This window comes from Festucalex cinctus, chromosome 2, assembly GCF_051991245.1.
Source record: "Festucalex cinctus isolate MCC-2025b chromosome 2, RoL_Fcin_1.0, whole genome shotgun sequence".
NCBI classification, from domain to species: domain Eukaryota; kingdom Metazoa; phylum Chordata; class Actinopteri; order Syngnathiformes; family Syngnathidae; genus Festucalex; species Festucalex cinctus.
In genome coordinates, this window is record NC_135412.1 from 18003486 (window position 1) to 18018399 (window position 14914).

The 14914-nt window shown below is 40.3% G+C and overlaps 1 protein-coding gene across 1 annotated transcript in view; it reads right to left on the reverse strand.

The window, feature by feature from the left end:
- Nucleotides 1-13546, reverse strand: part of zbtb46 (zinc finger and BTB domain containing 46) — a 91339-nt gene extending 77793 nt beyond the window's left edge. The window contains exon 1 of the mRNA XM_077513454.1: nt 13297-13546. The gene's annotated coding sequence lies outside the window, so the exon portion shown is untranslated. The remainder of the gene's footprint in view (nt 1-13296) is intronic.
- Between the last annotated feature and the right edge of the window lie 1368 nt (nt 13547-14914).

Genomic DNA, 14914 nt, shown 5'->3' on the forward strand with positions numbered 1-14914 from the left:
GCTTCATCACTAACTGTTTGAAAACGGGAACTGAACAGACATTTAAAAAAAAGTTCCAGAAACAATGACTGGCCTCCATTGTAAAGAATCCCCATTCACTGATAATACGTACGCATCTATTTCCTATATTTCTAGTTCGGATCAGTTTTGGGTGAGAGGCGGGGTACACTCTGGGCTGCTCGCTAGTCAATTGCAGGGCACATTTAGACAAAAATATCCACTCACATTCAAACCTAAGGACAATTTAGAGTGGAGTCACTCTTCAACGGACCATGCATGATTTTTAAAACGTGAAAGGAAGCCCACGCATGGAACCTTTGCAGAGATAACAAAAACTGTCAAGGCCGCTTTAAAAACTAAATGAAGTCAAAGCTACGCATGTAAAAAAACATAAATATGATCTGATCATTTTAGCATTTCGTATTAACACAAAATGAGGTGTGTGGGTCGGTCCATCGAGATTAAAGAATTGCCATGGCAATGACAATAAGGCTCCTCTTTGTTAGCTACTAAAAGTCTGTTTAAAGTGATTATGAAGCTTTTATTTGAAAGGAACAAAAGACTTATGAAAAACTAACCAGCTATTCTGTGAAATGGCTACAGTAATTTAAACTTTTCCCTGAAAAAATTGTCAATTTATGTTGAGCGATTGTGATTTTATAGCACTTTTTATGAATATTTTTGCATTCAGTACTGTATCGGGCATTTTGGAAAGTCATTGTGATGTATTGCGTGCGTAAAATACACATTGAATGACATGGCTGCCACTGACAACAAAGAACTCACAAGGAATTAGCGCGTCCCACGGTGGACATCAAAGGTGGTATTACGCCTTAAAACAAATAAGCACTTCTTCAAAAGCAGTACAGCCATGGAGGACTCGCCAAACATTTGTATCCAGCTGAAAGCCGGTTGAAACTGGCAGATCCAGCCGCCGGCGAGTCGAAATGGACGGTAAACATCCGGGTGACTTTTACACTGCTAAGCAAAGCTACATGTCGTGTGCTAAGCACGCTTTGGCCCACATTAGGAGCGGCCACCCCGCCACTGGCCCTCCCCCACATGGAATGACAAGAAACTGGACGTGCTGAGGACTTTACTCTGAATAGAATTGGCGCAATATTTGGGATTGAAGAGGGTCTTTTTCTTGCCCATTACATCAACGAACTCCCATTGAAATGACCGAAGCCGACTTTCGTTTACGCACGGGATACGTCACCACGATCACATGACCAGGATAATGGCATTCTCCACCATGCGTTCTTATTTTAATACTTAAATCGGTTTAAAAGAAAATTCAGGGAATAAGATGGCAGAGATATTTGCACTTTTATTCTTTGTACACAATGCCTAATCTAATATTGGAAAATGAGTTATAAGTCTTGTATTGCTTTAAAGTCAAAATATGACAATATTGTGTTGAATGTTAGAAGACTCCAATTGACTGTAGCTCTTTCCAGGAAAGTCTTCAATCAGGACTATAACCTGTAAATTGTGTCTGTTATACTGCAATAATGTACAGGAATAGCAAAGTAGTACTGAATTTGTTGTGTCACAAAAGGCTCGAGACACATTTCCTGTATGACTTTGTATTTGTTGATGTAAACACGCTGTGAATTTTGCAAAAAACTTTCCCTGTGCCCACTAGGTCGGCGTCCTCACCTTATCTAAACCCATCTTAACCTTTTAGACTTATCGTGGCACAATGAGCCAAAGACAGCAGACGTCAATCCCGCATGGTGTCCCCTTGTGTCATCGGTTGCACTAACGGGATTTATAGCCTAAATATGAGCTTGGGTCAGCAGGAGGGATACAAATGAGGAAGGGAACAGGGAGTGGGTGAAAATGTGAAAAGGAGGAGAAGGAAGGGTAAAAATGAGAAATAGAGTAGGGGAGGCCACAGGAGGCACCTGGCCCACTTACAGTAGGGTGGTGGTGAAGGAGGAGGAGGAGAGGCGAGAGATGAAGGAGTGGGAGGAGTATTGGAGGAGGATGAGTGGGATGGGCGTAGAGGGCACGGAGAGGACGGCGAGCTGGCGTGAGGTGAAGCAACCAAAAGGTGAGCAGAGAAGAAAGCCGTTTACACCAAGTTATGTTTGAATACATTTTCTGCAGAATTTATCATATATGCTCACACACCTGAATTTTGTTTCATACGCTCTTTTGATTTAATTTCATTTTCAATTCAAATTCACTTTCACCTGTTTTACCACCAAACATCATGAATTTAGTTTTACTTTCATTTCTTTCAAACAAGTTCGTTTGCGTTATCAATTCTTTTCCTATGGTTATCGAAACCTGGCAATCCATCTGGTACCTCTCCACAGTAATTTTGTCGGGAAAAGGCGGGGCATTGTGTACAATAAGTCAACCTGATTGGACGATGCGACATTCTACACGTTTGTTTTAAACAATCACGGCCACGGGTGAAAATGTCGTGTTCGTTCTTGCCGAAAGGGGGAAGAGCACGAAGATCTTACCAGCTAGAAATGCACGAAGCGCCTCTCGCTGTTCAACATTCAACAGGGAAACGGTGAGTAATTCTGCGAGAACAGAATTAATTGCAGCGTCCATTCGTCCATGTTAGATTTGTTTGTTTGTTATCTCTGGCATCCGCGATGGCTTCCTGGTTTCGTCACAGTTGCATATCCCGCTCCCCCCCAAACACAATGTCGCTCTGTGATTGGTCCAAACCACCAGTGGTTCGGGAATGACGGTTATCTGCGGGAGCGGTACAAGATGTATTCTCCGGAGTTTGTGAACTCACAAATACCGCGAGATTTCATTTTGCAAGAGCAAGGTTAATTGTTATCATTAATTCTTTAATGTCCCCCCCAAACACAGCAAATTCACCCGCAAACATAAATTTCAAAAAATTATATACTGTGCAAACATTATTTAAATAATGTACAAATAACTTGGGATCTAAGAATGAACCTTGTGGAACACCATGTAACTTTGATTCTATAATTATGAATTCAGAATCTAGAAATGATTCAATTGATTAATTTGTTGCGGCAGTCACGGTGTACATAAGAAACTAAATAGTGAAGACTTGATGTTGAATGAAAGTTATTTTTTCTCCCTTGCTCGCCCAGGCAGACCGGGAAAAGAACATGTTCTTTTGCATGTTTTGGTATAAGAGATACCTTAGTAAATTGACAGAAAAACTAAGAACAAACATTTGCCCCCCACCCCCTGCTGACGCCAACTCTGAATCCTGGTCAAGGCAGGGAAGTTTATTCAACTCTGCCGGTGCAACAAAAAGATTCCAAAGCTGCCCAGGGTTCACGTTTCATCTGCAGAAACCCTTAACAAATGTGAGGGACCTCGTCAGAAATCTCACGCCAAACTACGCGCTATCATGTAAATGTAGCCGAAGATGTGAGCTTAACAATATGAAGGGGTGGTTCAGGGGCAAAGCAGGCTAGCTAGTGAGAGGACGTAGGTGGGGGCTGGTGGAGAAGAGGTGGCCTTGTGATGCTTTGAATGGAGGTGGTGCGTGGGCGTGTGACGAAACACTAACACCTCAACCCAAAGTATGAATAAGCGACCACAACAAGCCGGCGAAGGTTCAATCGCTTCTCCCGGCGCACTGGAGCAGCCTGCCTATAAGCACTAATATCCCATAATTCCACCCACAGTCCTCGCTCTACCTCACATCAATGAATATTTCATGTCCTGATGGCACTTTTAAAGCAAAAACTAATTAGCAAATCCGAGTTGATCTGGCATTAGTCATATCAGGCCAATTAAAAGCCAAGTCCTACTGTACATGTTAATGGCAGCCAAGTGGAATAATTGTATGTTGAGCAGGGGAGGGAATGTTAAACAGGTCTTGTTAGCGGCACTTTAGCACTCCAGCTCACAACTGGATTACTAAACTACGCAAAGCCGGATAATGTTCAACAGCGCCAAACAAAAGAGTCCAGCCATTTATTAGTGTCAGCATCAAGTCCACGGGGTCACGAATGACACTTCAAGTACTCAATAGCCAACACTTTCTATACATTTTCCATGCATAGTGGTGCCTTGAGATACAAACTTTCTTGACAATGCTCATAACTGAAAAAATGTATTTAAAAATCATTTTTCCCCACTGATATTAATGGAAATACTATTAATATTAATAGTACCATTATGAGTATAATGAAAATTATGCGAGTATGAGCCTGAGGATATATTATTATTGTGTATGCCTAAGAAATTCATGTACATACAATACTGACAAATGTACGCATGTTAAAGTGTAATTGTAATTGTCTACTCGACCAGAATTACACATTGTAATGTATTAATTCACATTAATAATAATTAAATAAGTTAAAAGACACAAAGAATAAGTGGTAGGACTAGATAAGTTTTTAACTTTGGACATGTAAACCATCACAAATGATTGCTATGAGTTTATTCTTTATTTAAATTTATATTTGATACTTGTTTATGTTTTTATGTTTCTATGTTTTGTTTATATGTTCAATAAACAAAAAAAAAACCTGGGGGCACATGAAGGAAAAAAAAAAAAAAAAAAGCAGAACAAAAAAGAAACTGGGGGAAATGAAAAAAAAAACACAACTAACAGTACAAAATATTTAAAATATTTAAAAATATAGAGAAGTTTTACATTTATAATAAATGATTTAAGGCGCTAAAAACCCCCACCACACAGTTTATACACTTTGCTCATCGAGGCATTTACCTTTTCTCACATTTCTCTCTTGTTTAAACATTCTCAATGTTCAAACCTTCAAAAAATTTATAAAATAGGCGAAAACAAAAAACAAAAAAATGCAAAATTGCACTAAAAAAATCCGCGACACAGCCTGTGAACCGCCTTGAGGGATAACAATTTAAAAACATTTGGAAATATGTGGGTGCCGAACATGTGGGCTAGGGTTACCCTAATCTTAAATCAGGTCACTCGTATCTCAAGGCACCACTGTATCTTTCTGTTCTGGACCAGAGGAACCCGGACTCCTCTATATCAGCTGCGGCCTGGATATACTCAGTATATATAAAATAAGGGTAAAAGAACGCTGTTGTCTCCATCATGTTCTTGCTTGTCACGTGATCACAATAAAATAGCAGTGAACAGACAAAACTTGTGAATTCTGTCACAACGTGCGTGTTTTTGTTTTTTGTTTTTTAATCAAACGGGTTGCGATTAAGACGGACAATACGGACACACAGAATAAACTGTGACAGGCATACATAAACAACAACAACAAACAGAAGCGCTTTTGGTTTCATCAGCCCCTCTCTCGTTTTTCTCTCCCCCATTCACTACCTCTCTCACTCTCTCTCTCTCTCTTACCTGAGCTTTGATATGGAAATCTGGCTGCGACCAGAGCCCGAGGCTAGCAGACAATTTCTGAAGACGTATTTGCTCAAAGCCGCTCAATTTCTCATCAAATGCTCATGCTGGGTGTATAAAAGACAAATTCATTCACTTGAAAAATATCAACTAACAAGCACATACTACTTTTTTTCTTTTTTTTTTTTAAGGAGTCTTTTAGCAACTTAAACGTGCACGTTGTGTAGAAGTGTGTCTGATCATCTTTATGCACACAGATGAAGACTTACAGTCACTCATTAATGAACGACTCGGAGAATGTGTGCGCACGTCTGCGTCCACCGGCCTCTTTGCCAGGTAATTAAATTGAGGATGCCCACCCTGCACGTCGAAAATTTCGGGCCATTCAAGGACACCCGATGAGCATGTGAGAAGAATGTTGAATATATATCAGAATAAACTAAAACTGATGTTGACCAAAATAATCAATTTCGTCAGCACCATTGAATTAAATCTAATGTTATTTTAGTGTGCCCTGCGATTGGCTGGCAACCAGTTCAGGGTGTACCCCGCCGACTGCCCAAAGCCAGCTGAGATAGGCTCCAGCACCCCCGGCGACTCTTGTGAGGAATAAGCGGTCAAGAAAATGGATGGATGGATGGATGGATGCTATTTTATTTCATTTCACTACAAATGTGAGGTGGTAAGCTAGTAAATACTTGCATGGAACTAAACTAAGTGCAATTTCTGGAGAAATGGTGTGGGAATGCTGAAAGCACATTGAGAGATAAATTATGAAATTATAACCTCCTGGTTACTGGCCAAGGCGATTTATCAACTGTGCCACTGTACGTACATACATACATACATACATAGAGATAGATAGATAGATAAAGTTCAATGACTGTCCCATTGAAAATGAATGGGGAATGGTTTATATTAAATGTTAAATTGTGGCAAATACTGTAAGTATTGTGGAATTAGATGATATATACCCAGGGAGGCGTAAATTTTTTAAGCTAGTTGAACAATGCAAATTTGAAGTATATGTGGGAGTTGTTATGCGGCAAAAAAGTGTGGAGAATAAAAATCACAATAACAAATGTGGGAATGCTGAAGCATTCCAACAAAAAGCATTCCCACAATTAATCATCATAGCTATATTTCTAAAGAATTGCAGTTTCACAAAACACAGCAAATATGCTTTTGTATTTTGTCTTGTTTTTTAATTAAAGAAAAAAAAACAAAGAGAGCCCATTTCAAATTGATTTCCTAATTGAAAACTTAATGACCAAGAACAAAGACAAAAACGACTCGAGTGGACATGCAGGTGCATACATGCTGTGAAATACTAGCATGGCACATCCATGGAGACCCGTGTGTGTGCGTGCAGAGTGTGTGTGTGTGGGGGGGGGGGGTTGTCAAACTCACCTGTTTCTAATTGGGGGGGGGGGAGATGAGCACCTAAGATAGGTGGACAGAGCTGACAGCTGCTACACACGCACACGCATACATCCCCCACTGGCTCCCCGCTCGGATTAGGAGCACCTGTATTCACAATGTGCTACGGAGGCACGGAGGCAGTTAATCTAAAAAGCTTTAGGAGTCATCCATTGGGGGGGGGGCTCGACACACACAACTGTCCCTGGATCCATTTGAGACAAAGTTTTGAATCAAATAGTGAACACTGAATCAAAATATGACACATACAACCGACAACTCCTGCGGGATCGTTTATCGCCTTTAAAAATGAGTGCAAACAGTTAATTTGGTGGCAGACAGGTGTGCCCATTAACAAGTTATCACCACGAGGAAAGCGGCAACAGAGAGATAAAGCAACCCGTGAAGTGTGCGTGCCTTTATGGAGAATTTGACCTCTTTTCTCCATCTCTCGACGGTCATTAAAGGATGTGTGCTTCTCGTCTACATAAACACACACACAGAGTGAGGGGAGTACGCTGCGTCCCTGGGGGTGGAAGCCCACTAAGCAACTAGCACACATTTCAGCCTACAACCTGCACGGGGGCACTGAGCACCTCCTACACACCAGCAGGCTCGCACATACAGCAAAAGAGAGGGGGCAGCGTCACGAGCCTCCAAACTGGCACCCGAATCCAACCCTTCACTGCCTCCCCCACTTATAGTGGGCATTGCAGCATGTGACTTAAAGCCCCACCCACACCCACACCCCTACAAACGGCACACAGAGATGACATTCAATGTTGCGGGGCCCATGAGCAAGGCATTAAACCCTCTAAATTGATATCCACTAGGTCCAAAAGAGACAGAGCCAATGCTGAGTAATTCTACCAAGCACAAGGAGTTGACAATTTGACCCAGCACATATGGACTATAGATTTTGATCCAACAATGGGTAAAAAACTAGTTAAAGTTGCCAAGAAATGGGCTACCTTGGCAGGTTATCAGTATAGTTGTGGTTAAAAAATAATAATAATTTTACTAACAACATTTTCTAGGTAGAAGAAAATAAAATTTGACCAATTATAAAATAAAGTATATACAGTAACAGTATAATATCTGATTATTATTATTACTGTATTATTTCTAGATTATTATTATTATTAGTAGTAGTAGTAGTAGTAGTAGTAGTAATAATAATAATAATAATAATATAATAATATACAAAATTATTCTGAATCCCTTAATTGGCTTTCTCTGGTGAAAACCTGTTGAGGGGTTTGCAAATTGTATAAAAATTGTATAAATATTCCATGTAGCGCTGCAACTTGAGCTGTCAAACGATTAAACGACGATTAAATTTTTTTTTACATTTTGATTAATCACAATTAATCACTTAGTTTAAAATACTTTTTTAAAATCAATATTTTTTCCCCGCCAAATTTAAAGAGCACCGGTTATGTGTTAATTTTTTCGACATTTAATGTTATGATGACATCTTCAAAAAATTGTATCCATTTCACACACTCATTCTCTTTTTCTAATCAGTTAATTACTTGCATATTTTGAAATGGGAAAAAAAAGGAACCCAATAGTTTGACATGAAAAAATATTCTGAATGTCATATATGCAAACATTTATTAAATGCTTTACTTTAATACATGTAGTTACGTTTATTGCTCAAATACAGCTTTTACCTTGAATGTAACCATCCACAGTCAGCTAAATAATCTGCGGTCAAACTTAATAGTGCGATTAATATGCATTAACACATGATTATTGCGATGATTTTTTTGTGATAAATTAGTTAACGCTTGAACTTTAACAGCACTAGCTGCAACTAAAAATTATTTTAATTTTAATAAATCAATCTGTCCTGCGATTGGTTGGCAACCAGTCCAGGGTGTCCCCCGCCCACTGCCCAGAGCCACCTGAGATAGGCTCCAGCACCCCCTGCGACCCTTGTGAGGAAGAAGCGGTCAAGAAAATGGATGGATGAATCAATATGTCAATTATTTTGTTGATTAAGCAATAAAATTATTATTTTTTTGTTTATAAAGTTTTAATTTCCATCTCTATATTCATAAAAATGACGTTATTTCAAATAGACAGTGCAGAAAAAAGGGCAAACAAATTAAGATTCCTTACTCGTTAGGTTAGAAAAAAAATGGGCAAAAATGTTGGCTATTGTTTTCACCAAACATCTGCTTTTTGCAAATGTTTGACTTCAACACAAAGATAACAAGTGTGCACTGCAGAAATCTGAGAATGTTTTCTGTCGAGACGCAGAAATTTTGAACATTTGGAAAATTTTAACTTAAAACAATGTATCGAATCATTAGTTACCAATTCATTGTCGCGCCTTTAATTCCATGCTAACCAAAATACATTGCACCAACAATAAAGTGACATCACTAAAGTATTTTTGTATTGGTCAGCAAGACTGTAAACACAAGGAAGCTTTTCTATTCAGACTTGTGAGTGACGGCTAATAAAATGGCAATTGCAGAAAATTTTCTTTGTTGTCAACTTATATTACAATCTTCCAGTAAATAAGCAAATGTGGATTTTCTAAGCAACGTAACCAAGCATGTATGATGGAAGATATACAGGTGCATGCATGCCGAACCCAAGTTGTGATCAGTAAATTGCTTGTTTTATTCAATACTGACCGTTAGTTGACTGCTCAAACCTTACTGGAAAAAAAAACTCAAAACAAAACTTCACCATTTTCCGAGGTCGGTTTGCTTTTTCAACACGAGTGACCCACCAGCGCGTCCTCCCGTCCAGCACGTGGACACCAACATCAAGGAGGGGATGTGTTCAAATCGCATCTCAAGTCATCATCTTTACAAAGAAGTTTCAGTCATAATGTAGAAGCCGAGTGGAAAGTCCTTTCTAATCTCACAGGCAACGTGCGGCTAATATTTTTTCCATCTTTCAGTCGATCTCGCCCCCGCATGCCTCCTCCACTCACCTTCTCGCTGGCGTCTTGGGCAGTGTTTAGACACACGCACACACGCGGACGCACACGCGCGCAGTGATGCCCACTGCTCTTGTTGAGCGAACACCAAACACCACCTAAGGGAAGCACGGGGCTGTTGGGGCCAAAAGCACAAAGCATTGCTGGAGATATTCCACAGACTGCATACCAGGTGGCGTTAAAAACAAGATGCAGCGAGAACTTTTGGGCCAAACAAAACTGACGGAAACATACACAGTACACACATACAACACAATATGTACAGTAATCCCGCAGTAATTAAATAACTAAATGAAAGAATTTGGAGGGCTTATCATTTCAAGCCGGAACTCTTAACCTGGCATGAGGGAGGACAAAACAACCGCGCAAATCCGGCCGGGCCTTAAGACAATTTGGGAAATCAGCAGATAGTCTTTTAATCCAAAAATCCAGTTAGTCGCTGTCTAACTGTGCTGTGCGGGCCCTTGACGCTAAGACAGCTGCCTTGCGTCAAACATGGCTTTGCTGTAAGCAAACACAAACCGATCGATCGATAGATTGATAGATAGATGGATAAAGAAAATAGATAAACGTGAACGACAATAAACAAACTGTCTGATTCCCGATTTGATAGTTTACAATAACGGCTACTGTCCATCACAGGTAATAAGCTCTTCTTTTCTTGTTGAGCAAACTTCAAAGCCGGACACAATGTGAGTAGCTGATTGCAGAGTTGAGTAACCCAGCCGCCTCTTTGAATTGCCTTCAGTTTACTTTTTTCCCCCCTCCCTCTCGGTACTTAAAAGGTACAGTGTTTAATATTTAGCGCCATTCAATGGTGAACTAATAATTCAGTCATTTTAAAAAGCCACCATTGATTTCAATAATAGGCCAAAAAAAATTCTATCACATGTTCAACACTTTTTTTTTTTTTTTTTAATAAATTCTAGTAATCTCTCATTATATTTCATTGGTCGCGATAGACATGTTTCGCCACCATCTTACTGTTACGGATCCCCCATTGGGTCGACCTGTAGGTGGTCGTCCCGTGATGGGGGGCTCCGCTGCTTTGCCAGCTTCTTCCGCTAACCGCTCTTGTTAGCCATTCAATCCAGCCTCTGGCTGTGGCTAACTCCCACTAGCCGCTCTTGCTAGCTGCTCCAGCTCCTGTTCTCGCCAGCTTCCAAGTTGCCATCGCTCGCCGAGATGCTCGTTCGCTCACGTCAAATAATAGTTTGTGGTATAGGCTTGCGAAATGTGATCTCTCTGAATCACTGTAGTGTGCGTTCTTCGAAATGCATGCACTTCAGCTACATTCTATTATTGAGCGACATCTAATGGTGAACATTTACACACTTTAATGGAGGAGGAGAAAACTTGATAAGCCTGGTCAGGTGGTCATAGACAGTGTTTGGTAATGGCGGAAGGCGGGGACGACGAATGACATCCCCGCCTTACTTCTCATGTAACATTAACAGGGGAAGGAGGGACTGAGGCTTGGCATGAGGGGTTGTTTAAGAAAAGTCTGGGGGAAACCCTGAACCATTCACACTTGATCAACAAGAGTCAAGAGAGTCTTCAATGAAAGCCAGCATGCATAATTTTAACTTTTTGGTAGCAGCTTATAAAACCCACAAAAGCACTGAGAGAACATGCAAACTACATCCACAAAGGACAGAGATGAGATTTGAACTTGTTAAACTAAGTTAACCACTGTTAAAAAGGTGTGGTTTGTTTATAAGTTAGCTTTTTTGTTTTTTTTTATAGTTTTTTTTTTTAAATGGTGATTAGTTTATTAGTGTCGTTTAAATTCAGTTAGGCACGTTTTGGCCACATATGTTTACACGCTATTATAAAACACAACATATATTCTGCTTATACTTATTTGGTAGCACTCAGTGATGTTTGGCTGTGTATTTTTTGTTGTAAAAATTTTAAAACAATTAATTGGCCTTTACATCTGTGACCTTGCAACGCCAATTGCAAAATAGTGGCCGACAGTCAAGCACAGGACGAACATATCAATGGACTGTCAACGCTTACTTGCCATTGGGAGAAGTGAGTAGCCATCTTACATTACCACTCACTAACATCACCAAACAAATAGATTGACTTCGCCATGGTGTTTTCATTTTTTTTTTTTTTTTTTTGTCTCTACAGCAAAAAAGCCACCGTGTTTGACATACAGTTGTATCAATAAGTCGGTGAGAAACGCTACACATACATTTCATTGCTAAGAAAAAGACTACATTTTTTCTTATAAAAGGGTGCTACTCAAAGATTTGTCTGCATAATGTTGTCAGAGCCATCAACAATCAAGTGAAAGTAAAGGGGGGAAAAATGCTGCAAAATGTAAACCTAACCTATGTGAGTTACAATTGACAAAATTGAGATAATATACTCTGAATGGTCGATGCAAACAGTGAAGTTTGCTCTTTGCAAGGTACTCATGACCATACAGGGATCTGAGTGTAAGACACGCACTGGTAACCGTGTTTTATGCAAAAAATAAAATACCACAAGTTGTCAGTGTAAGTGGCAACGTAAAATGGCTGCCCTCTAGCTTCAGCTGCAAGGGTGTATTGACAGTCCATTCAGATACAAGTCCGTGCAGTCAAGCCACTCATGAAAACTTGCAGAACTCACCAGGTGCCTTCAATTTCCCTACAGTCAAAAAATTATTTATTACTACTTTGTTCATCTAGTTATGCTAGCATAGTGAGAGGCAAAACAAGGAAATGCTTTTCCATCAGATGGTAGAAGATAGAATCAACCTGTGTCCACCTGTTGCCATTCATACAAAAGAATAACCGCTTATAATCAACTAATCAATCCCACATTTCCAGTCAATACATTTGTATGTAAGCCAAGATGACATTATCATACTTTTTTTGTGTTTGGTGGTGTGTTGTGAAATGTTTGCATTGTAAAATATTTGCCTTGGCACAAACATTGATGTCAAAAGTGATCATATATTTCCTGGTAGTCACGTTTGCTATGTTGACGCAGCGGATATTTCATCTGGACAAAGAAAATGAAGAAGCCCCCGTGGAGGTTAACTGAGGCCAGACGGAGGAGGGTTCATGCCCAGTCTTCCGCCCTCCAGGCGGCTGCACAAGCGTCGCAGCCCCCATCTTAAAAAAAAAAAAAAAAAAAAAAGTGCCGCTGTACCGTAACCAGTCGCCTGCTGCTGCGAGGATCACATCAACGAGCAGCAAAGTTTGTATTTGAAAAGTCAACTCGGTGCGCGGCGTGTCAACACAAACAAAGCCAGACAAGCGTGTGCCGTGTTCAATTGTGTGATACGCCACGCGTGTCAATGAGTGACAGTTTGCACAAAGCAGCAGACAGCCGAACAGGTACTTTCCACACCGCTCTTGGGAGGCTGACACGGCAGAGCCCCTCATCATTTTTATTCCTATTTATATGAAAACACAGGCAGGTATCATACACGTGATAATGGAGTGTCTGAGTTGCAACTAGAAGCTTGGACACGCCACGGGAACTACCAAAAAAAAATATAATACACACAGCGTGACTGAGTCTTCGAAAGCCGATTTAAAAAAAAAAGAATAAGAATAAGAAGAAGCTTGTACTTGTAGGAAGAGCAAGTGAGACATACCTGTTACCCCATGGACTCTGAATGGGCTCCGGGCTGCACGGCGGTGTCGCTTCCCCCCGAGTCCGATGTGGTGTGACAGCCCCGAGACACGACACGGAAGGGGAGGATGATGAGTGGGGTGGGGTGGGGTGGAGGGGGACGTCCACTCGGAAAGCTCCGTCCTCTCCTGTGCGTGTCTTAATTCCCCGTGTTTTCTCCCACTCCACAGCCCCGTTTTCTCTCGCTCTCCTAGCTTCTCCCTCCCCTGCTTTTCCGTGTCTTGCTATCAGGAGCCTCCCCCTCCACCCTGCCCCCTCCCCTTCCCTCTCTCCCTCCCCCATTATACTCTCTTCCTCCCCCTCACCTCTCTCTTTCTCTCTCTCTCCCTCTCCCCCGCACTTCTTCTTCTCTGAGCAGCCCACTAATCATCATCATCATCATCATCATCATCATCATCATGTAACGGATGTAACAGTGTTTTTTAATTGAACCAAAGGAAACCATCTAAAAAAAATAAATAAATGTATTAATGATTTTTGTTTTTTTGTTTTGGTTTTTATTTTTAATCAACAATGGTCGCAAACGTGTGAGTACAGTACTCTAATCGTGATGTTGAGGTGGAAAAAAAAAACTTATTGTTCAGCCAGTCACTATAGTTCGAAGTTTGAGACCAACTGAGTGAAATTGAATAATTATGTGACACGGCACCTGGGTTGAGAATGACTGCAAAGTCTGTAATATCCTGATTTTACTTTATCATACCATAGAAAATGCATTTCAAGAAACTAGGCAAATAAATAAATGAATATAAAAAAAAACCTCAATAACAAATAAATGTTGAATAACGTAACACCAAATTTTTAGGGAGATCACCAAATATGCTTGGAAAATTATATACACATTTCATATTCTTCATTTTTGTTGTTGTTGTTGTTCTAAGTAAGAGTAATGATTTCTGGAGATGGGGAAAGATTATTGTGGAAGCCAAACATTTTTGTTAATGTATGAAGGATTTCCAAAATTTTCATAGCAGCATATAACATATTTCAAGGGGGGAAAAAACATGACATGTTACCATGGGGCAGAAGATAGGAAGTCTACTAAAAGTGACTAAAATTGCTTTGTGGCATTAAATAATAATAATAATAATAATAATAATAATAATAATAATAATAATAATATTGTTGTGTAATAATGGTTGTGTTGTGACGTGCATAGGATGGCATTGGCACGTGTGGCATCTGTTGCCATGGGACTGAGGAGTGACCAGGGGCTTCAGGGAATGCCACCCCCTCTGGTGGCAAGCGTAAGAAAAACACTACTCGATGATGTGGGAAGGATGTGGTGTGACTGGTGACAGTTTGACCAAGCCTGCCTGGAAAACACCGTCGCGAGTCACGTGACGCGTCATTTTTAGTTAAGGGGGAAAACACACACGCACAAATAGTGGGGAAATTTTAGGGTAATATCACTTGTTGAGATGACCTATAACACTCAAAAGGGAGGAACTTTCCCACTGACGGAGTGAGCAAGCAAGCATCAAATGTTCTTTTTCTGGGCTTCCTCAACACATTATACAGTACAGCGTTTTTTATATGAAAATTAAGGGGGCGGGTTGGACTTGTAATAACACTACCAA